This window comes from Neofelis nebulosa, chromosome 4 (genome assembly GCF_028018385.1).
Source record: "Neofelis nebulosa isolate mNeoNeb1 chromosome 4, mNeoNeb1.pri, whole genome shotgun sequence".
In the NCBI taxonomy this organism is placed as follows: domain Eukaryota; kingdom Metazoa; phylum Chordata; class Mammalia; order Carnivora; family Felidae; genus Neofelis; species Neofelis nebulosa.
In genome coordinates this window covers 81264697-81288962 of record NC_080785.1, presented here as the reverse complement: position 1 = coordinate 81288962, position 24266 = coordinate 81264697, and the positions used below count along the sequence as shown (strand labels likewise).

Here is a 24266-nt window from a genome sequence, read left to right as displayed (position 1 = left end):
CATAGAACGATGCGGTGTAGAGTATCATTTAAATATATGTAATGAATATGAAGATATATATTTGAATGGCTGTATATATTTGAGCTAATGAATGAATATATTCTCATTTCCTTTCTTTTATGTTACTGAGAATCAGATAACTAAATTATTGATTGCAGTTCAATGTGATGAATATAATGATGGTGATAAGTACTGAATGCTTAGGATTCACAGAGGTAAGAATCTAAATCAGTCTATAGGGGTGTTTCAGGCTCCAAGTCTGGAAACAGAGGATTAAAGATGTATAGTCAAGATTGCAAGTACATACATCTGGGCTGATATCTCATTAAGCACTAGAGAAAATTGCTCAGGGATAAAATATACACTTTTCAAGGTCCTGGAAAAATATTTAAATTGTAAAAAATTAAATGGCTTCTAGAATATAAAAAAAAGATGCAAATCAGATATTAAGGGATATTTAACTAAATGCCTGTTGAATGTAACCTCTCAACCTTATTATGTTAAGTTGAAATTTCTTATAATTAAGATTATCTTACCCTGCACTTATCCCTCAAGATGCATAATTATTGAAGAAAAAAGCCAGAAGATAAAAATGCAAGGGCAAATTTATAAAATCCTTTCAAATTTTTAACATAAACAAACAAAAGTGTTTACTGTGGGACAAAGGTAGATTTAATATATTTGAAACACTATGGAGTAAGCCCTCTGAAACAAAGAAATGATACCTAGGGTATCAAAAGACCTAAAATAGGTGAGTGTCATCCAGTCTTAGACTGGTTCTGACATAGGCTGAAAATAAATATAAATTAATTAAAATATTGCATCATACATATCCTTTAAGTAATTTCTAAACCCTAAATTGTCACTATTGCTCCAAATTCATAATAGATACATAAAACTAAAAACATCATTTTCATTTTTCAAGGAAATCACAAAGTACATACAAATAGAAAATTTAGCTTAAGACCCTTAAGGACAATTTTTGTCTTAAATAAACTTTCAGTGTCTTTCTCAAACTTAAATAATCCTGGACAAATTTCTTGGGACAGTTTTTGGTCATTAAAACATCATGAAGAGAACTCCAACACTAAAATATAATTTCCAAAGGCTTGAAAAAAATTAAACTGAAAATAATTTCCCCTTTAAAAATACACAAAAACTTTATGAACTATTCGCCTCTAGCTTAAATGTTTGAAAGTACACACTAGTTACCAATGCCATCCTATATCTCATAATATATACACATTATTTGCATTATATGAAACTTATAAAATATGTGCTATTATATATTACATACACACAACACATATGCACACACATAAAAACACATACATATATACACACATACACACATCTTGGAGAATCCTTAACTGATTTGTACATACTTTGTTATGTCTTAATTAAACTTGAAGCTTAAATCACCCAAGTGATTAGTACCATCAAAAATTTTGGAATCTCTATTTTCTTCTGAATATATGTGATTGCCTATTCTCAATATATAGAACCTCTTATCCTGAATATCTATGATTTCTTAGAAGACTTTGAATCTACTATTTCTTAATTATAGTTATAAACATTATTGGTACAAGCATGTTTTGAAGCTTCCTGATGTCTGTAACATTTCTTACTGTAAAGTATCTGGAATGTAGATTTAGCAATGCTTCTTTTTGAAACACTGCAAACAAAATATCAGATTTTTTTAACCACAGTGGCTACGTGACTCTAATGAAATCATGCACTGTTATTTATAATTGTTTTTTTTTTTTAGTATCACCTGTGATATACTGATAAATCCTTATTTTTCCCCCTGAAATTCCTTTGTCCTCAATATCAAAAGAATCCAATTTTGAGAATGAAACCGTAGTCATTATAAGAAGAATGAAACCATACATCACAAATCTCACTTAAGCTCTTTATTATCCAAGCCTATAAAAACAAAAATATAGATCCATAGTTATTTGAGAATAAATCAAATTAATTCATTATTGTCCTTTTCTGTTGTCTCAAACATTTTTCAATAGGCTTTCTTCCCTTAAATTACCTGTCAAGAAACTGTTTTGTTTTCTTTCCTCTTAAGTTGAATGGTCTCATATTTAGTTTTACAAGTATTAGGTAAAACTGTACTTGTTGAGTAGGTAGAAAGGTCTAGAAGAGTATGCGGTGTTCATAGATGAATGGTTATGATGACTGAAGAGACATAATTTTTTTTTACAAATATAACATCCATCTTTTCTTTTTTTTCAGTTTATTTATTTATGTATTTATTTTTAATATGAAATTTATTGTTAAATTGGTTTCCATACAACACCCAGTGCTCATCCCAACAAGTGCCCTCCTCAATACCCGTCACCCACCCCCTCCCTCCCACCCCCATCAACCCTCAGTTTGTTCTCAGTTGTTTTTTTTTTTTTATTATATGAAACTTATTGTCAAATTAGTTTCCATACAACACCCAGTGATCATCTCAAAAGATACCCTCTTCAATACCCATCACCTCCCCTCCCCTCCCTCCCACCCCCCATTAACCCTCAGTTTGTTCTCATTTTTAAGAGTCTCTTATGCTTTGGCTCTCTCTCCCACCCTAACCTCTTTTTTTTTTCTTCTTTTTTCCTTCCTCTCCCCCATGGTTTTCTGTTAAGTTTCTTATGTGGACAGGATCCACATAAGAGTGAAAACATATGGTAACTGTCTTTCTCTGTATGACTTATTTCACTTAGCATAACACTCTCCAGTTCCATCCATGTTGCTACAAAAGGCCGTGTTTCATTCTTTCTCATTGCCACGTAGTATTCCATTGTGTATATAAACCACAATTTCTTTATCCATTCATCAGTTGATGGACATTTAGGCTCTTTCCATAATTTGGCTATTGTTGAGAGTGCTGTTATAAACATTGGGCTACAAGTGCCCCTATGCATCAGTACTCCTGTATCCCTTGGGTAAATTCCTAGCAGTGCTATTGCTGAGTCATAGGGTAGATCTATTTTTAATGTATTTTAATGTTTTCCAGAGTGGCTGCACCAGTTTGTATTCCCACCAACAGTGCAAGAGGGTTCCCATTTCTCCACATCCTCACCAGCATCTATAGTCTCCTGATTTGTTCATTTTGGCCACTCTGACTGGCGTGAGGTGATATCTGAGTGTGGTTTTGATTTGTATTTCCCTGATGAGGAGCAATGTTGAAGATCTTTTCATGTGCCTGTTGGCCATCTGGATGTCTTCTTTAGAGAAGTGTCTATTCAACATCCATCTTTTCTACCCTTCAAGTGTCTGTCCCATAGCTTCTATGTTCATTCTAGACCTGGTCCATGTCATAAGATATTTTGATAGTCTAATGTCTATAAAAACCCCTCAGGTGTCACTCAGGGAATATATCTAGTTTTGTAATTAGATGAAGAGGTGAAATTCTATTTAAGACAGAGATTGATGTAAATCTATGGTTTAATTTCTTGGAAAAATTAGGGAAATAAAAATCATAGACATTTATTTATATACAATTTATATATATATATATATATATATATATATATATATAGCAAATATATGTATATTATTTATATATAAACTCTGTTACAAAGCATCTATTTTTCCCCAATGACTATCTAATATTATATGAGTGAAGCAAATTTCTATATTATACTAATCTTAGTAATATCAACAAGTCAAGTATTTATAAGCAGCATCAGCATTATCAGCTCCATTGGAAAATAACAACACTTACCAAAAATGTCAAGCAACTGACATGTTAGTATACCCATTAATTAGCAAGTGTTAGTCAAGTAACTCCAGATACTATGTACTTTGAAGCTACGTCTCTTCTAAGACAAATGTATAAGATCGCATTATTGTGAAAATATTTACATACTTGCCCTACTCTGTCCTTCCATATCTGAAAGATTATACTTTCCACTCCTTTTACTTAAGAGTAAGCAACATAACTTGCTTTGGCAAATATAGTGTGAGTAAAAGTGACATGGTCTATTTCTGAGCAGAAGCTCTAGGGGCCACAACATGGTTCTGTCATCACCTTTCTTCCTGGGGACATAACTAATTCTTAAGCCTGAGTAAAAAATAATGAAACAGAACTGAAACCATCACACAAATAACTATCAGTGAGTGATACAGAAAAATCTTTATTCTTCTTGTGAAGTCATTAATTACCTCAGCATAAACTAATACTATGCTATACTAATTAATATACTATTAGTTTTGTACTATTTTGTACTATTTTTGTATTATTTTGTACTATTAGTATATGCTAATAGATATACTATTGACAGCCTATACTAATTGATATGAAATTTGGTGCTTAGAAGTAAAGAATTACAATGATAATTATATATCAGCCCTGGGGCCAAGCAGTAAGTAGTAAGAACATTTTTATTGGAGATTGGGAAGATGGTGGCCCATGTAATGCATTGGAGAAACATTCAGTAAAACTGGAAACTTTTATAGATTGGGAAGCAAATAATGCTCTAAATTAGCTGTGGCTTCAAGTTATGGCCAATTTGTAAACAGAATCAACAGGAAGAGAGAGAATCTGGAAATTACAGGCCTTGCAGCATTGAAAGATGAAACTGTTTCTTATCTCCAATTAGTAAAAGAGAAAAATGTGGAATGCTTTAAGTTACAAAAGCTAATTACAACTCGGCTTCTTAGCAAAGAGCAAATCAAGGGTATCTCTGCACTGATTAAGGGAGAAGCCAGTAAACACGTTCCTTTGGATAAAATGGCTCAGAGAAAATAGAATAAAAAAGGGTACAAGTCTTCTAGAAGCCAAATAACTTCAAGATACCTGAGTTTAGAGAAAAAAAATCATGGGTGAGGCGATTGGTGCATGGTTGTGAATAATCTAAAATAGTATAAATAAGAAGCCTACTATGTTTTGAGAAAGTTGTGCGGCCAAGGGAACTGTCAGCCTGGAATAAAAGAGAATATGAGTGTTCAAGATTTAAAGCAAACTTTAGAATTCCCAAATTTCCACTGGCAGCAAAATCAGGCTTAGAAAGCTCCTTAGCCTCTTGGGGGGGTGGGGATTTTCTACAATTCCCCCTTCAGATAATGTCAAGGAGGATGAATAATGTATAAGATCTGCCAGAGGAAAGAGCTAAGAACCATAGAAAATAATAGGCTAGGCAGTTGTTGGCAGGCATTAGAACAGGGGACCAATCAGGGAACATTCCCCATAACCAGGAAAGGATCATGCTCACTATCATTTCAGATTTGCTCTGATCTACTTGCTGACTGTATTTAACTTCTTCTCTTTTCTGATTAAAAGTATGTCACTGTTCTACTGCGCGCGCGTGTGTGTGTGTGTGTGTGTGTGTGTGTGTGTGTGTGTGGTTGGGTGGGGCGATAAAGTAGATAAATGATTTACTTAGTTCCTAGTTCTCCAGATGAAGACCTTCATTTGGTTCTAGATTTTGAGTCTGACACTGTAATAGATGGGATTTTATATAACAGAGGGAAGTGAATATTTATGATCAGACTTTGGTAAACTGTATCATTGTTAAGATAAGTGCTATTGGGTCAGACCCTGCAGGAACATTAGACTTCCAGCACCATTGACTTTATTATATGTAGTCATGTGACTTGCTTTGGGCAGTGACATGTGACTGCAAGTAAATGTGCCACATCTGAAGAGAGGCTTCAAAATAGAGCTCTTGGTTCTTTCTTTGCTCTTTTCCTTCTTCACTGAGATTTGCAAGTTTCAGATAGGTCAGCTTCTTCATTTAAGAATGATGGAGCACAGCCTGAACTGTCCCGTGATGGACATACAACATATGAAATATATAAACTTGAGTGTTATAAAGACACTGAGATGTTGAGGTCATCCGTTACCATGGCACAACTTAGTGTAGCCTCAATGATTGAACAATACAATAGAAAGTGCACAGAAGCAAAAGGTGCAGAGAAAACAGCATGTCAGAGACGATAGTCACTTTGGCTCAGATGAGCAATGCTTGCTTTAGAAAGGACTCATTTTATGCCATCTTAGTATAGCAGGAATTCCAGGGAAATGGCATGCAAGATGTAATCAAAATGCCATTTTTCTGACTAAATTCTGGTTTTCTCTGAATATAAAAAGGAGAAAGAAATAGTGCCACACTAATGGAAAGTAGTTTGTTTTGTTTTAATCTCATAATAAATCTTTCAAAGCACTGTAGAATTATGAGGAATAAATAAATACCTGAAAAAATTATTATCCAGAGAAGTTCTCTGTTGTGAATAATTTTCTACTAACTGTTCTGGCTGGGAAGGATTGTCTCAGCACGCCATCCATTTCCAAATGGTAATTAACCTTATCAAAATCATTCCGCAAAAGATTCTACAGCAACGTATCAAGTTGAGATTTAAAGATATATAATGTCATTGGTAAATGTGTCAGCGCACTGCACAGGTAAAATATGCAAATGTAAACCTTTAGGCTGGAGAGAACATGAACTACTCTCCTTCAGAGAACAGCTGTTAACTTTTGAAGACCTTGGTTTCATTGATGGCATTACTACTAGAGATGCAAGCTGGGGAGGAAAGACTCTAAGATATGGAAAGGTATACTTTCTATTCTTCTTGGATGACTGGCACAAAAATAATAGATACAATTATCTAAAAAAACTCTTTTTTAAAGTATCAGCTATAGTTATGAAGTCACAAAATCATAGGATATAAACAAAAAAATAGAAATTATCTAAATTGTCTCTGTTAAAACCAGTCTTGTAGTAGTTTATTGCTTTCCTCAACAATTAGTAAGCGGTTTTTAGCAAACAAAGTTTCTCTCCATTTTATCTTTAATGTGATGCAATAATACAAATTGCAAACTCAAAACACTGATAAAAGCAATCAACTACATATTCCTGTCGTAAATAACTAAATGTAGCAAATGTTTCAGGTTTATGGTTAAGAATTTTTCAAAAATGTTACATAAAAACTTACTGTTTTAAATTATATTCAAATAGCTTCTTCTGATACCTATACCTTGATGTGAGATATTTTGATGCTATTATTTTTCATTATAAATTTGACCAATAATCTATTTAATTTAAATACATGCATTAAAATTAATATATGCATTGGCTAAAATTGTAGAGATTACTTCCTCTTAGTTATTTTTGTATTGCTAATTACTTTTTTTCTTTTCATTTTTGTAAGCATGGGTCCTTTTCCTCTAACTTCAATTCCTTTTGGCTTTTGTTGTTTATGTTAAAAAGCACTCCCTGTTTTCAAACTAACCATCCATTTTACCATGTTCTCATGTTTTTCTTTCATTTTCATTTGAGAGAAATTATCTGAGATAAAATTGTTTTAGTGAGAAAGACCACTGCCTTAGGTTATATGTACCATTTTTAACTTTCAGTGTCATCATAACCAAATTAAAACCAAAATAAGTGCTGATATGAAGGACTATTTGGAGGCAAATCAGTTAATATTTTCAAATAATAATAATTTAAAATTCTTATGCTGAGAAAATGACCTTTCACAACACACAGAACGCAGATGCACAAACTAAAAATCCACTATGTTACTAACATAACCGAAACTCCTTTGCTTTGGCATCATAGAGAATACACCACCACTGTATCCTATCAGTCATTACAGATAAAAGAGATGTTCTAAGTCTGTATATTAAAAGTACACTACTTGGAAACATTGAGAAACAGAGAGAGAGCATGAGTTACCATTTCAGAGCTCCTGTGAGTCTTCTTTTCTATGACTTGCTGGTAATTTTGTATGAAGCAGATTTTTAATCTTCCCCAACCACATTCTTTTACTTTCTTTGAAAACTATAATCCAGTAGCAGAATTCCACCCCCTCCCCAAACTGCTAGTGGTCAAATAAAATAAGAGACAAGGAGAGCGGCAGGGTGCCCACAATCAAGCTGATTAAACTCTGCAGGATCTCTGCAGTTTGTCAAAACCCTTTTTGCTGCCTCACATTTTCTAAAAATGGAAAAGGTGAAGCTTTCACAAGTAGCAGGCTCCAAATAAACCAGTACACCCAGCACAAAGCTCATGATACCAGCAAAAAAAAAAAAAAAAAAAAAAATGCACACATTAGGAAGTTCTACTATTAGCTGATAGCCATCATGCTAATAGGACACTTCTCCATATTAATGTAAGATTCAGCTTTTGGACTCTACAAAACTCTTTCCATCCCTCGGGCTACATTTGTCCCAAAGAAGCATTAGTTGCATGTAGCCTTGAGGGACTTTTATACAAAACTTGTGGAAATGATGTATAGATTCTTTTCTTGGAAGGAAAAAAGACAAAACAAAACTGGGTCACTGATGGTGACTGTGAAAACAGTAAACCGAAGAACGCACTTTGACTTCTTCCGTTTCATTTAATTTCCTGTTTTACCCTGATTTTGCAGAGATTAAGTGTGCTGTGTATAGAGAATTAGATACGGGCTATATGATAGTTACCCATGATATTATGGGCTCAGTGACATCTCTTCCTAGGTAGGTGTTAAAGGTAATAGGCTTTTTTTTTTTTTTGGCATAGAACTTTGTCATAGCATAGTGTAACTCTTTTAGTTTTAATTTATATTTTAACACAATTGTTCTTTCTCTAAATATCACTATTTTTTCAGCTCAAAAATAGGAATAACCAATATGATCATTGTTTTGTAGGCATTATTCGTCATGTTTCCTGATATATGCTCTTCCTATTCTAAAATTCACAGTACATTTCACACTCACTATACTTGACTACTCCTTGTCTCAACATATTTCATCAGTTATTATGGTTGCTGAGTTGCCAATAAATTATTTAACTGAAATAACTGTTCTCTGGTGGACAGCATTTCTTAGGACAAACTCCATGAAAATTCAACTACTTCAGCAAGTCCTGGAACTGCAAAGTTGTATTAAAAATGCCCCCTTTCTAAATAAGCTTTGAAATAAATATCATTTGAAAAGATACATTTGTTTCTGAAAAACCAATTGGTCTGGAGATAGTGGCTATGTTTTTATTTTTAAAAGAAACAAAATATGAATTATCAGATAAGCAAAATGAATTGTTCATCAAATGACTTTTTAGGTCAGATCTGAGCCTCCTTTGCCTCATCCATTAAAATGAGTGATACAAAATTCTTAGGCATTTAATATGAATAAATATGGTTTTTAAATATTGGTAGCATTTAAAAAATAGAAATATGGCTTTTTCATATTCAGTCCCATGCTTTCTTTAGCTTTTAAATGTTAATACCAAATTGGTAAGCATGAATAAATTGTTAATAAAAATTATATGTTACCAGAATTTTGGAACATAGCTTAAGTAAGGAAATCATTAAAAGCTCTATCTTTATCACTTATTGTGTGAATCAATTATTTCTTTTTGTGTCCAGTAACATGTACAGATTAGAACAAATGGGTCAGTTGGCATAAAATGACTTTCATGTACCTCTACATTGCTCAATAACATTTGTTTATATAGCCACCTTTATCACACCTGGATGTGAGGTACATGGTAGGATACAATACTACGAGACCCAGGTATCAACTTAACCAACTTGCCTGAGATCTAACTACTCAGAAATCCTCCCTATTATACATAGGTATGGTCTTGAGAATGTTTTGCTTACCTATATTCACGTAAAAGATTATTATGAATGTTACACGCTCACAAGATAATACAAACACATAAGGCTGCCCAAAACATTAATTCTTATTTTGGGGCATCTGGGTGGCTCAGTTGGTTAGGCACCCAACTCTTGAGGTCATGATCTCAAGTTCATGAGATCTGAGCCCCGCATACGGCTCTGCACTGAAGGCGTGAAGCCAGCTTGAGATTCTCTCTTTCTCACTTTCTCTCTGCCCCCACTCATGCTTTCTCTTTGTCTCTCAAAATAAATAAATAAATAAATAAATGAATGAATAAATAAATAAACAAACAAACAAACAACACATTAACCCTCATTTCAAGTGATTTCAAGTCTCCTTATCTACCACATAGATGCTGATTAATATAGCAATTTATCACGCATCAGCCACCAAATCCCAGAAGTCAAGATAGCAATAACTGCTATTACTGGGCATTTATTATAATTCAAAACCTGTTTAAAACACTCTATACCATTAAGCTTCTTTTTTTTTTTTAATTCTGACAACATTTCAGGGAGTTAGGTATTTTTAATTCACTTTATAGGTAAGAAAGTTGAGAGAGAGAGAAGTCAATGAACATGGATAATCAGTGACAGAATTGGTGTTAGAAGATTATTCATCCTGATACTAAGACTTAGTTCTCAGGCTCTGTGACCTCTTAGCATCAATATTTTGACTGGGGACATTGAGGGGGAGAAGGGAAACTGGAAGGGTAGATAAGCCACAGAGTGCTTAGCTTACTCACGCCAAACCCTGATGAAGTGCTCAATCATTTTTGTAAAAAATACAAACATAATTGGCTTTTCTGAGGTACAGTAATTAGAAGGGCAACTAGCTGGAAGGGAGCAGCAGGTGAAGAAGCAGATGATGTCAAAGACACTGACACTGACATAACCACTTCCTTAATTTCATGAAAAGATTCCTAAGGTCCTGAAGGTTATTAACCAGGTTAAACAGTATGCCAAGAATATGGTATAAAATTCAGGTGATCAATGAACTTGGGTTAGAAATAAAATTTATTTTCACTAAATTTCAAGTGACATGTAGAATTTCCTTCATAAGTGTAAGTAAAAAATACAGTCATTATAGAAATACCTGTAACTGTATCACCAAAAGAAATCAGATATTTTCACATCACATTATGATTCTTTCAGAAATCTCAGAATGCCATTTATAACTGACCATTTCTTTCAAGTTATGATATTACTAGATCTTCCACTGGATCCCCTTATTTAATGCTTTAATTTTAAAAGGCTTACATTACTAAATCACAAATGTGTTCTTTTTAGGATTCTTATAACTTTAATATAACTGTTTTCCTTGAAATACTATATTTTTAATTTCTGCATTTAAAAACATCAGCCTAAGAAGCAGTTCATAGACTCCACCAGACTATCAAATACATGAAAATACTAAAACTCCCTAGTAGGTCAACCCACATCCAGAGCGGAGCTGGCAGTAAGGGACCCACCTCCCTGTTGCCACATTTGACATCATGCCCACCTCTGTTCTCTTTGTTGTTTCCCAGGCCCACACTATTACTATGATTATGGAATATTTATGTTGACCACATACCAAGGCCACATGATAATGGGTATTTTACCTTTAATCCTGATGATACTTAACAGGAGCTATACATATAAATCTTCTTGCTCTCATAAGAAAATGATTTCTTGCCTTTGGGTATTATAACATATTACTACTTGTATCTCCTATCTATAGATTTTGTGCTTATTCTGCCTCTACACAGTAAAAATGACAGGCTCCTTCTAGTACATTAAAAAAGTTGCTAAGTTTTAGTAGGGATTTGTCCTAAGCCCGATTTCTAAAAGTATATTAATGAAAGAAATTGTTTCTCATTGCTAGCAAAATTGTAAATTTCATTCATATTGCTAGCATCACCTACTTATATTACTAAATGCATGTGGTTGGTCATATAGCATTATGTATAAAAAGTAAAAAGGGAATACATCTCCATTTGCAAAAATGAACAGTATTGGAATCTTTATTCATTAATTTTCTTCATGAAAAGGAAGTCAGTTTTAGAAGCATGTTAGTCATTATTATTATTGTATTTTATTTATTTGTATATTTATTTATATATAATAGATTTAATGTATATTAAATTTATATTTATGCTGAGTGTATATTTAATTTTCTATATCTTATGATGTTTTGGCATCTCTTGGGGACCTTACTGTCCTGGGGAAAGGCTGACCTTCCTAGGGTAGCTAATTCTTAGGGGTAATATAGAACTTATCAGGAGCATTTTTTCAAGTTTATTTATTTATTTCCAGAGAGAGAAAGGGAGAGAGAGAATCCCAATCAGGCCCTGCAATATCAGTGTGGAGCCCCACGCAGGGCTCCAACTCATGAAATCGCGAGATTATGACCTGAGCCAAAACCATGAGTTGGATGCTTAACTGACTGATCCAACCAGGCATCCCTGGGACATAATCTTTATGCGTAGAACTATAGATCCCAAACTGCACCACCACTTACCTTCCTATCTAAGTCACGGATAAAACCATTATTTCTCCTATCCTAAATGAACCCAGGGCCAGGTACCAGATAACTAGGGTCTACTCCTGTAGCACAAAGCCTACTGGAATTGTATAAACTAGCTAATCCTAAATTGCATCTCTGCCTTATGCTGCCTTTCCTGAAGAAACCCCATTAAAGGCTCTGTGCTAAGATTCTCCCCTTGGACTTGCTTCTCTTCCCGACCAAAACATGGTTTCTCACATGGCACTGCATGGTGTATCATGCCTCTCATTCTATGGGAGCTGTAACGTTAACTGTTTTTCTTTAATGGCATTGAGTGTTCCTTTTGTCACTCAGTTACCTGTATAAATTATGACCTTGGCACAGAGCAGTTATAGTTCAAAGTAAAAAAGATAAACTATGTATAATTATTTAATTATGTTATACAGGATGAAATATTGTAATGTAGTAAGAAAGGAGAGACTTGAAATCACATGGAGTTTTCCAATTTACTTGCTGTGTTACGCCAGTGCAGGTTATGTACCCTCCCTGTGTCTCTGTTTTTTCTTCCACAAATTGATTAGAATTATGATTGCCATTCAGGATTTATTATAAAGACTAAGTGATAAGACATATGAAAAGGTCTGTATCAAAGGTATACTAAATACATAGTGGCCGTTAATACTGGTGAATTACCTAACATTAGCCAAATACGTAATTAGCTGAATTCAATTCTTCATTATTGACTTTAGGAACTAGGGTTATTTGATAATAACAATTTGATTACAATTACATTTTCCTAAATTTCAGTTTACCTAGATAAAACCAAGATGTTTGGATGCAATCTAAGGAGGAGAACAGATAGTTTATAAGTCCAGTTCTAATTTGATAATTCCAATTTTATCTCACAATCTTTACTTTTATATTATGGTTATATTAGGGTTACATATTTAATTTAACATATATTTATTTATAAATAAAAGTACCTTTTCTTGTATGGTTTTCCCAAGTTTTTTTTCTCCTAAATTACATCTACATGTTTTCTGACACACTATGGGAGATAACTCTCAGTAAAATTAAAATGTTAGGGTCCTACTTTATAAAAGTAGTAAAGCACCGTCTTCCTCCACTGTATAATCCAGCAATAAGATAAAACAGTAACTTTTAAGATGCATTATCTGGGATCTGACAGTCTGAGTTCCAATCATTGCTCTGTAATTAATTATTTGTGTGACTTTGGTTTAATCACATGTAAAATGTGAATAGTAATAGCACCTCCTTCATAGTGATATTATGACACTAAGTGAGCCAATACTTGTGACACAAATAATTCTCAAAAGTAAACCCTCAGTAAAAGATTTTTGTTCTCACATCACTATCATCATCATCATCATCATCATCATCATATTTTAACTGTATTCAAGGAAAATATGCATATTTTAAGAAAGATATAAAATAAAGTCTTTGAGGATTTAAAGACATGGGAAATCATATCAGTCACCTTTAAACTCATTATGGGCTTCCTGAAGAAGGCTGCATTTGAGAAGAGAGGCTCCACCACCCATAGGCAAGAGGCTCCGCAGATATGAGCATAGTCACACTGCCTAGATTGGAAATTTGATCCTACCACCTTACTTGCTGGGCAACCTTCGGCAAATGACTACAACTCTAGCCTGTTCCCTAACTTGTAAGTGAAGGAAATAATAATACACTGCTTGCCAGCTTATAGTACAGATTAAACAAATCTTTACATGAATGTCATCCACTGATGAATGTAATTTAATGCATAACAAGTGCTTAACAAGTAACTACAAGGAGAAGATTCTTTTTTAAATGATCTCCGAAGATTAGCTACCAATACACTGGCTTTAAACTAATTGTGCATTTTCTCTATACTGTAATGTTTATGCCAATCAAAGATATCAAATACTCAAGAGAGTTTCAGTCCCTCCTCTGAAGATATAGTTCACTGTGGTATGGTTGCTAAAGTTTACTAATATTCATTTTAGCAAGGCTTTGAATCTACAAGTTCTTTTGGCATTAATCATTACATAATCAAGCATGCCAAGTATCACAGACCACCTTCAGCTAAAGCAGAATATAAGTGCTTTTCACCTCTTAAAAAGAAAACATTTCTCTGATGAGAAGAAATCAGTCATTTCCTGAGTGGAAGTTCACAAGGGGTATGTGTAGCATGCAATGAGTAAAAAAAGAGTAAATTTGGAGAGAAAAGTGGAAAGAGCTCCACAGAAAGAGCATAAATGAAAAATATGTCCATGCTTCTACATAAACATGACTGCTTCTTACAATGAACTATAGTTCTTTAAAAAATGGAGAGCTTATTCCCTGATTATATTCTGTCATAAATCATATGGACAGATGTGTGCCTTAGTCACGCATCATGGTTGATTACCATCATTCAGGGTTTATGCAACACAGACTAAGGATTTTACTTTTTAATTTAACATTTAATTTCTTTGGTATTATAACAAACAAAAAGTAATATCCTATGAATTTTTCTTTGTTATAGCACATCTGCACAATAAAAATATTTATGTCAAATATTTTTATTTTAAATATGACTTTAAAATCATGCATGTCTGTTTATTCTCTTCAAGAGAGTAGTGAATTTTAGCTTTTAAGTGTAATTTAAAATAAATTTTTTAGTTTTTAATTATGTATTACCTTTCCTAACTATTTTGAAAAATGGTAAATCAAGAGAATGTCAAAGTGTGTAAATAAATAAAAATGATTTGGAGAACTAGTATTCACCAGCATAAAAGTGGAACCCACTTACATTCCTGGCACCATGAGTCAAGGATTTCTTTAATTACAGGGTGTATGAAAGACTTTTCAAATATTGTTGAGCCACAGCAGCCTGACTTAGGTGGGTGGGATAAATCCATGGAGGGGTTTCTTACAAAATCAAATTCCATTGGACAGTAGTAATCTACTGGGGTTTCCAATCAAACCTTGTTCATTAGTGCTAGTCAGAGCTAGTACACGGAGCAGATTAACATGGGATTACTCAATAGTTCTTAGACAGAGTTCAGATTTGACATTGGTCATGGATATAAAGTTAATGCTGAATTGGCTTCGGAATTCAAACCCTTATAGTTATTTGCCAGGTCCAATGAATGAACAAAAACAAGATTGTTATAGAGCAAAAAGAAAAGAACATATGGTTGAAACAAAACAAATGTTGTTTTTGGCTGATAGATGAATAGCAAAATGATGATCATTTATACACTGACAATCATATTTTACCAAATTAGAATTCCAGATAACAAAAATAGGTAACTTTTAAAAATATCTAACAGGAAATTTCAAAACTTATCTTGAATTTCTTTTTTTTCAAAAAGAATGAAATCTATCATAAAGTGTGTGGTCTTAAAACCATTCTCTATTCTTATGAAAAATGAAGCACATATCAAAATATGTCTAGTATTATAGACTACAATTATCAGTGAAGATGGTAAGAAGATTCACAATATCATATCCCTGCCTACATTATAACTACCAATGGCAAAGGTAATGTCAAAAATAATGTACTTTCAACATTCAATATGCACTTATTGTTTGATAAAATGTATAAGGCATGTACTCGATATTGTAGCAATGACTAAAATTAAGCAGATAGAACCAATCCCTTCCCTCAAAGACCTTATATTTGAGCAGAAAGAAAAAAGACATTCACTGCATATTAAAAAGTATGAACAGGAATGGCATGGCTAATATGATAAATGCTTTCTATGTAATAATTTATACTTATCTTTATTTTTTATAATAGGCCTATAGACCATAACTAAGAAGAATATGTGTGTATATACATATATATAAACATGTATGTGTGTGTGTGTGTGTGTGTGTGTGTATATATATATGGTGTATATATAACAGGAAATATATATATATATATATATATATATATATATATATATATACACACACACACCTCACATACATATACAACAGTTGTAGACTTTGGAGTCGAGGTCATGGAAAAGCAAAGTGCTTGCCCTTATGAAACTTCTATTCTAGGGAGAGGTGACAGACAATAAGTAAATGAAGAAGTAAATTATAATATATTAAAAACACAAGCTATCAAAGTGGGGCAAAGGAGAGAAAGAGTAGTGAGAGGTATTATTGGAAATTAGAAGGCAATGGAGAGCCATGGTCTCCTTTGCAGAGATCTGAATTAAGGGAGGAAGCCAGCCAGAGGACATCTGTGAGGAAAGTCTGAGGCAGCAGAGACTCAAAGTATACAAGTGGAAGTATTTCAGGAACAGTAAGGGGGCACGTGTGACTCTGGTGGCCTGAGCAAGGGGTGTGGTGAGAGATGAAATCAGAGGGAGGAGGGAAACTTAGCTTAAAGAGCCTTGTGAGCTTTGAAGGGCTTGACAGGCATGGGCAGCCTTGTAACTGGAAAGTTTTGAACGGAAGAGTGATATGGTCCAGAGTATTCTAAAAGAACATTCTGCAACCTGGCAGAGCAGGGCCTGTTGAAGGGGCCTGTTTTAGCATGGAGGTTATTCAAACAGCTTGTACAGTTGTTCAGAGGAAAAACATGGGTTGCCTCTGCAGGACCTTTCATAGCGGTAATGGCTAAATGAAGGTTGGCAGCCCAATTCTAAATTGGCCATTTCTATAATTAAAGGAAAAATCTTATAAACTAAATGTAAGTGTTTCATGAACCACAAACATATATTCTTGAATTATTTGCTTTTGACTTATTTCAGCTTGGGATTTATAAGTAAAGCCCGTGGGCAAATCCTAGTCACTCTATAGCTAGTGAAAAAACATAGAGTAATTCATTTTATTCTGTAAAAATTTCCCTGTGAAAATGGGATATATGAATGGTATGTGTCTATTAAGTGTTTTCATGTATCCTTACTTGATTCTTTGTCATTTCATTTTGGAAAAATGTCTGTGACATAAATTTTTAATCTTTGTTTTAAAAAAGGTTTTAGAGGCTGTTATAGGCACAGTATTATAGACCCATTTTAAAAGTGATAGCCAGTCTAATGTGCAAAATCTGCTTATGACTTGATCTCTACCCTCAACAGATATGCATTATTTCCAAGAAGGTAAATATTTTACATACGAGAGAACGCCACAAGATTTTCTAAAATAAAATTCATAATATAAACTTAATTTTAGACCATTAGGTGTGTTCAGTGGCAGTTAGGAAACAAGTGATCAGTTTTGGCTGGAATAATTACGCAAGACAGCACTTAATTGTAGTAGTCCTTATGCGAAGAGGGAGAAAAGGAAAGAGAAAAGTAATGAGGGAGAAAGAAAAAAAGCAAAGGAAGTGAGGAAATACTATGATAGAGAAATATAGGATAAAATAGGCAGAGAGGGAAAGATTAGGAACTAAGGTCCCTGGGTGGGGGAAAACACATATTTTGGAACAATGCTGGGAGCCTCTGACCATAGCAAAGCCCATCAGGGTAAGGTTCCTCTTTAATCAATTATTTATTGATTTATTTAATTTTTAAAAAATGTCTATTTACTTTTGAGAGAGGGAGGGAGGGAGGGGCAGAGAGAGAAGGAGACAGAATCTGAAGCAAGCTCCAGGCTCTGAGCTGTCAGCACAGAGCCCAATGTGGAGCTCGAACTCACGAACCAAGAGATCATCACCTGAGCTGAAGTTGGATACTTAACCAACTGAGCCACCCAGGCACCCCTAGGTTCCTCTTAAGAATGTAACAGAAACCACCTACTCCTCTTCAGGTTCCCCTCGAGAATTTGACAAAAGACCTTACTAAAAATAAGAAGTAGACCGTAAAATGTATGACCCACAAGGAACGGTATGGTCATAGAACACCCGTCATAGAATGGAAATGAGCCAATGAAAAAGGAATGACTACGCACTTAGAGTTACCTAGCCAGCAAGGATAGAATCTAAGAAGCAACACAGGAGAAGGAAGGGGTGGAGGTGGGGGAGTGATCAAAACCTTATAAAACAGGGACCCTTGCCTATAGTTGCGGGCATTCACTTTCAAATGCCCCCTCTCTGTAAAGAGAGTTTTCATACTATTCTCATTTTCTGATCTTATACTCTAATAAACTTTGCCTGCCGCTCATTTTATTTTGTGCCTAGCTCCTCATTCTTCAAAGCAGCAAGACATGAATCCTGGGTATTGAGGCAAAAAAAGAAAAAAAAAAAAAAAAAAAAAGGCCTGCAACAATACTGAGCCTTCAATGTGTGCCAAGAATTATACCAGGATCATTCACAGATAGTCAAGGTAGCACCAAAGAGCATGCATAATTGCTAACAGAGAAAGTGTGAGAGTGTGTAAAATATTCTTGAATCCTATAAGATCTATTAGAATAATTCTATGTAGGAGATCTTTATAAAATCTGTATAATAACCATTTATATATTATAACTGCCACTTAGGAGTTTATTTTGTCAAAGTAGCATTGTTCTGAACTAGACCCAGTTTCCTGACTTTCACCATCACTAGCTAAGGTAAAGAATGTAGCATTTAATCACAGATTTCAAGCTTAAATGCATGCAAATAGAACAAACTTCAATACAGAAAAGCAGCTTGGTATGAGGTCTTTTTGATGAATGGACAACCCTCAGAGTTGTTTTCCTTTTTGCGAGGACTTTTTGCCTGTGATGAAATTCAAAATTGGGTTAATGGCAAAAACATAATTTTTGCTTGCATTTACAACAAAATAAAGAGAACGCAAAGATAATTTGTAGCATGTTCTAATTTGTTGGGATGATGGTGATGGAGTACAGTTTTGAGTTTTATGAATTAAATCTTTAATGTATGGGTGGCCCACGTATTTTTTCTATAGTCTGTTTTTATTGGATTTCAAATAATTCCCTTTTCACAAATAAGTGTTTTTGCAAATTATAAAGAAATAAAAGAGCCAGTATAATCTTTAGGAACATTACTCAGAGAACCAGAAATGAGTCAAGTGATCAAGGACTGGAAATAATAGAGGCCAGTTACTTTTTATGGCAGTCCATGTGGAAGAAAATATTTTAGTGTCCCCATCTTTACACTCTAAAAACTCATTTGCACTGTCACAAGAGAGTTGGGTAACCATAAATAAACATTAATGACCCCTTTAACACCATGTCCTGGAGAAGTTTCTGGCATATAGTAAATGTGTAGTTCTTAGAAGGAAGAGAGAAAAGAGAAAGCAAAGGGGGGAAAGAGGGAGAAAGAGAGGAAATCAATGGTAATTTTCAGGATAAGAAGCTTTAACATGTGATAAACACAACATTACTTGCTACACGTAATATTTGCCGGTTTCTTTTCTGATGAGACAGACCCTCATACACACTGAATTAATTGATTATACCTCATTTATTTTAACAACATTTGACAAGTTTATAGAAAATAAAAATATTCTTTATTGTACTGACTTTTATTCATTTTGGTCCACTCACTTCTTTCCTTTGTTCATTCAACAAGTATTTGCTAAGCGTGTATGCACTCTGCTAGACACAGAAAATGGACGTGTAAATAACATGATGTGGGGCCAGCCTTGAAGAAATTCAAAAGCCCAAATGAGGGAACTTCATTTCGGAGAAAAGACCAAAAATGTAACTAAGCTGAAGACACAGAGGTAGTACAGGGTGAGTAACTGTAACTCAGATTCACAAAAGATTTCCCTACGGAAATAATTTTAACCTGGGATTTTGATTCGATTGCGCCAAGCTCATGGGGATATAGCAAAGCAAGCTTAGATAAAATAATAAAGGCATTCCAGGCAGAGTGAACAGTATTATAAAGTCATGGAGACAGTAAAACATTGAATGTTCAAAGATCATGTGCAGTTTTGTGTTTCCAAACATGCGTTTTAATGAAACAAGCAGGCAAAAGATGAGGTTTGAGACGTTGTCATGGCAAAAGATTTCAGGAAGATTTTAATCAGAGGAGAAACATTGTAGGAAAGAGCACGTTCCCAGAAACCTGCAAGAGGGGCTGAAATCAGATCAGGTGACTATTTTAATAATCCAAGTGAACAACAATGAGAACCTGAAATAAGATGAGGGCAATGGTTTTTCTACCAAACCCCTATAAAATACACCATTTCCCTATGTTTCTCTAAACAACAGTTATTAAAATCTATAGTATATAGCACGTTTTCATGAAAAAGAAGAGATAATACAGTGAACGATGCCAGAAGTTATGTTATTTTATAGTACATGTTTGCACTTCTCTGTGTTTTCACAGGGGGCCTTTGGAGTCTTTAATCAGTTATGTCCTAGCCTATAAGTATTTTATGATATTATTTTTCTGGCAAATTTAAGGCTTGTACTTGCTGGTTTAATTGATGTATCCCCAATATGTGATGTATTCAATTTCAGGGATTTGGGGCCAAACATAATGATTAATATCAGATGCCCCACATTTTTACCGAATGGAGAAGAATAAAGGTATGGTATGGAAGACACAAATTCTTGTAAGAAGTTAATTCAGTTAAAAGTAACACAAAATTGGCGTGCCTGGGTGGCTCAGTTTGTTGAGCGTTCGACTTTGGCTCGGGTCATGATTTCACTATTTGTGAGTTTGAGTCACGCTTCGGGCTCTGTGTTGGCAGCTCAGAGCCTAGAGCCTGCTTCGGATTCTGTGTCTCCCCCTCTCTCTGTTCCTCCCCTTCTTGAGCTCTGTCTCCCTCTCTCTCAAAAATAAAGATAAAAAAAATTTTTAAGTAACACAAAACCAATTACATTCAATTTATTTTATGACATCACTGGCTAATATTAAGCAGGAATAACTATTTTATGCCCTGAATATATATTCTACTCACATTTGTGTTTGGTCTATTAAAAATACAGTTAATTGAGAATTCAAAATATACTTATCTCTTAAATATGTCAAAAAATCAAAACTATGGGTAAGATAAATGACTTTTTTACATGTACCTACTGAACAATTAGGAAAATGAATATCAAAACTTTGAAACAAAAAAAAAACTAGTGAATAAAATATTTAACAACACACTGTACACATTTAAGTAAGATCTTCTAATTTTTAAACATTTGTAATGAAGATTTTCTGTTTAGGTGAACATCGTAAGTGCACATTATACAGACAGTGATAGTTTGTGAGCAGGTGAATGCAAAAACATATGCACCCTTTCACATGTTTTACCATCAAAGGGATATTACCTAATTTACTTTTCCTTAACTACCCAAAATAGTTATCTGCCATCAATTGTACTACCACTTTCTACTCCCCCTCCCCCATGGCATATGGGGGCATGAAAGGTAATTAGATTTTCTTTTGCACACTTAAATGGTTATTTTTGAATTCGACAAGGACAGTTTTCCACCCAAATCTTCCATGAACTCATACTAACAATTACAGTGGTCTTTCCTTTATACTTTGACATAATAATATTTTGTATTGTACTAAATCAAAGAGAATCACAAGTATATGGATGGATTTTGTCCTATCTCTCTCTTTGATATTCAAATCTGAAGGTAGTTAACCAAGGCATTTAAACACAAACTGATGAGTCCATGTCACGAAAAGAAGGACCAGAATCATATCCTCTTAGGTTTTGTAGATCAGACTCTATTGTGGGTTTTATATTTGAACACCATGACCTATGTAGAATGGAGTTTCAAGCAGTCAATACCTACGACAGACATGGTTTTCTTTTTGTAACTATTGGTTGCTTTTCTGAGTAATCTCTAAATCCCACTTTGCAGTCATTCAGTTAGGAGTTCAAAAAGACATCAAGACTTTGAGATATCAGAAAAACCAAAAGTATCTAAGATGATTAAGAAATTTGCCAAGGGTATTTGGAAGAAGTTTTTGGCTTTCCTCCAAAACTCTTTTACCTTAAAACCAAGGTTTAATATTTTATGACAAGAGCCCTCCCCTTTAGACAAAAGGGGCATTTCAGCTTTTAATACAGCCCACAATTTTATAATAAAGTTTGAAACTAAAAGATTCAGGTGACTCTAGTTTTCATTAACTGTTTTAAATTCACTTAATTTTTAAGTTAAGTTTTCATTGCCTCTTATCTACAATGCATGGAACTTGTTCTTTATTACTCCTAGTTTGTGGTTTTATACGCTTCTAACTAATCATTGTTCATTATACCAAAAGAATCAGATTTCCAACTATGGTTTGATGTCATTGTGTATGTGCAGGACGTCCACAGGTGCCTGGAAGGCCAAAAAGGAAAAAAAAAAAAAAAGGAAAGAAGGAAACCAGCCAAGATTAAAGTTGCATAGATCCAGATGTTACTGCTGCTGCTGTTTGGGAAAACACACACACACACACACACACACACACACACACACACACACACATTTTAGAGCTTGGCATTTTAGTCTTACAGCTGGCAAGTAATAAGAGAGAATGAAGTCTGTGTGCGTGCATGCATGCTCCTTTAGTGGCAGAAAAAGGAGAATGGAAGGAAGGGAAGTTCAATCTGCTGAAATAAAATAGGAATGTGGATGAGAGCCTGTTCAACCCCACTGGCTATGAGGTATTTCCTTGTTATTAATGAAACATTCTGGCATACTGGGAACATTATAATTTGCATGAATGAACATATAGAACCCCCCAAAAAGTAAATAAATTAAAACTCTGACTTCTAGTATTATCTTTTAGTTTATTCACAAAATTATCACAAGCAGGATTTTGTTGTGTTCCCTTTTCATTGAGCAGCTTGTTTCTACCATTACTCATTACTCCTTTCCCAGTACTCCATCAGAGTTCCGGCAAAGGATTCAAACACTCCATAGGTCAGTGAGTTGCGCAATTTGCTAATATGAGGATTGGTGTGGCCTTATGAGTTTTACTAATGGCTCACAGCAGATGTTTTATCAGGATATTACAAATAAGCTCCAAATTCTAAGACCTCATGACTCATTTCCAGAAAAAAAAAAAAAATGACACTGTCGCTGCACGTTAAAATGTAATCAATATGATTGTAAAAAATGATGAATACTTATTCAGGGCAATGTAATCTACGTCTTTTTTTTTTTTTTTCATAAAACCTGTATTAGATGCATTTCCAATGACAAGACATGTTCTTAATTCTAGCCCAGGTTGTCCTAGACAGTCTTTAGATATGTAAATGTCTAGATAAGTTAAAGTCTTACTGATTCCTAAATTAAGCATATTAGATCCTAGGCGAAACTGGAACCCAACATGAAACTAAAGGCTCAAATTAAAAAGAGATTAAGTAAAATTGTCAACATGAAGAAATTAATCTTTTGTGCCTGGGTGGCTCAGTCCATTGAGTCTCAGACTTTTGATTTCTGCTTAGGTCATGATCCCAGGGTTGTAGGATCAAGTCCCACATCAGGCTCCCCACTGATCTTGGAGCCAGCTTAAGATTCTCTTTCCCTCTCCTCTCTTCCCCGCTTGTTCTTTCTCTCTTGTTCATTATCTCTCTAAAATTAAAAACGAAGAAAAATAAACTAATCTTCATTTGGTTTTCAGCAGAAATTCAGGATAGTTAAAAGAACATAACATTAACACCTGGCTGTGACAATCAATCTAAGGCACTGATAAGTTGAAATATATGTCTGTTTTCATACATCTAATGAAATAAGTGTCAGTATGCCTTGAGATATAGAGATAGATAGATCCATGTTTCATAGAAAGTAATTGCAGAAGAAAAAAAAATACATAAAATGATCATTGCATATTAGCTCTTAATCCAGAATAAATATTTATAGTTCTTTAGTATACTTAAAGATTGAGTAAAATTATTAAGTTTGATACACCCAAATAGGTTACATTTAAACGTATTTACTCACTGCAGGCATGTTATCAATGCAATGACTTAACATAATAGGATTATGAATCATTGTATCATTTCAGATAAGAAAGAAATAATACAATCTCACTTTTTAAAAAAGTCATGATTCAATCTAAGACTGCTTCTTTGAATACTGTTTGGGGCCTTGATTTAGAGAGTTAGATCATTAGGCCTTTAGTTACCTTCATTAATGCTGTTTCTGAGACAAAAATATAGCTTTGATGGAGCGTTTCTTATACAAAATTAGAAAAACAACAAGCGTTCCATCTTACTGCACATGTCAATTTGAGAAATATGTCACAAAATTAAAATCCTCCAAAATTTTCCTTTGAAGCTACAGTTAAGGTCTTCATCATAAACATGTTTATAACCTTCCTTGATTACCACTAATTTGGTGTTCACACTTGCATCAGATTGTA

General features: G+C 34.1%; 1 protein-coding gene across 3 annotated transcripts in view; it reads right to left on the bottom strand.

The window, feature by feature from the left end:
• SEMA3A (semaphorin 3A) overlaps nt 1–24266 on the bottom strand; it is a 467035-nt gene that overhangs the window by 321794 nt on the left and 120975 nt on the right. The window contains exon 1 of one of the 3 annotated variants that reach the window (XM_058725248.1): nt 7677–7786. The exons of the other annotated variants lie outside the window; for them this stretch is intronic. The gene's annotated coding sequence lies outside the window, so the exon portion shown is untranslated. Of the gene's footprint in view, nt 1–7676; nt 7787–24266 lie in introns of those variants that run through there. 3 annotated transcript variants of the gene reach the window in all.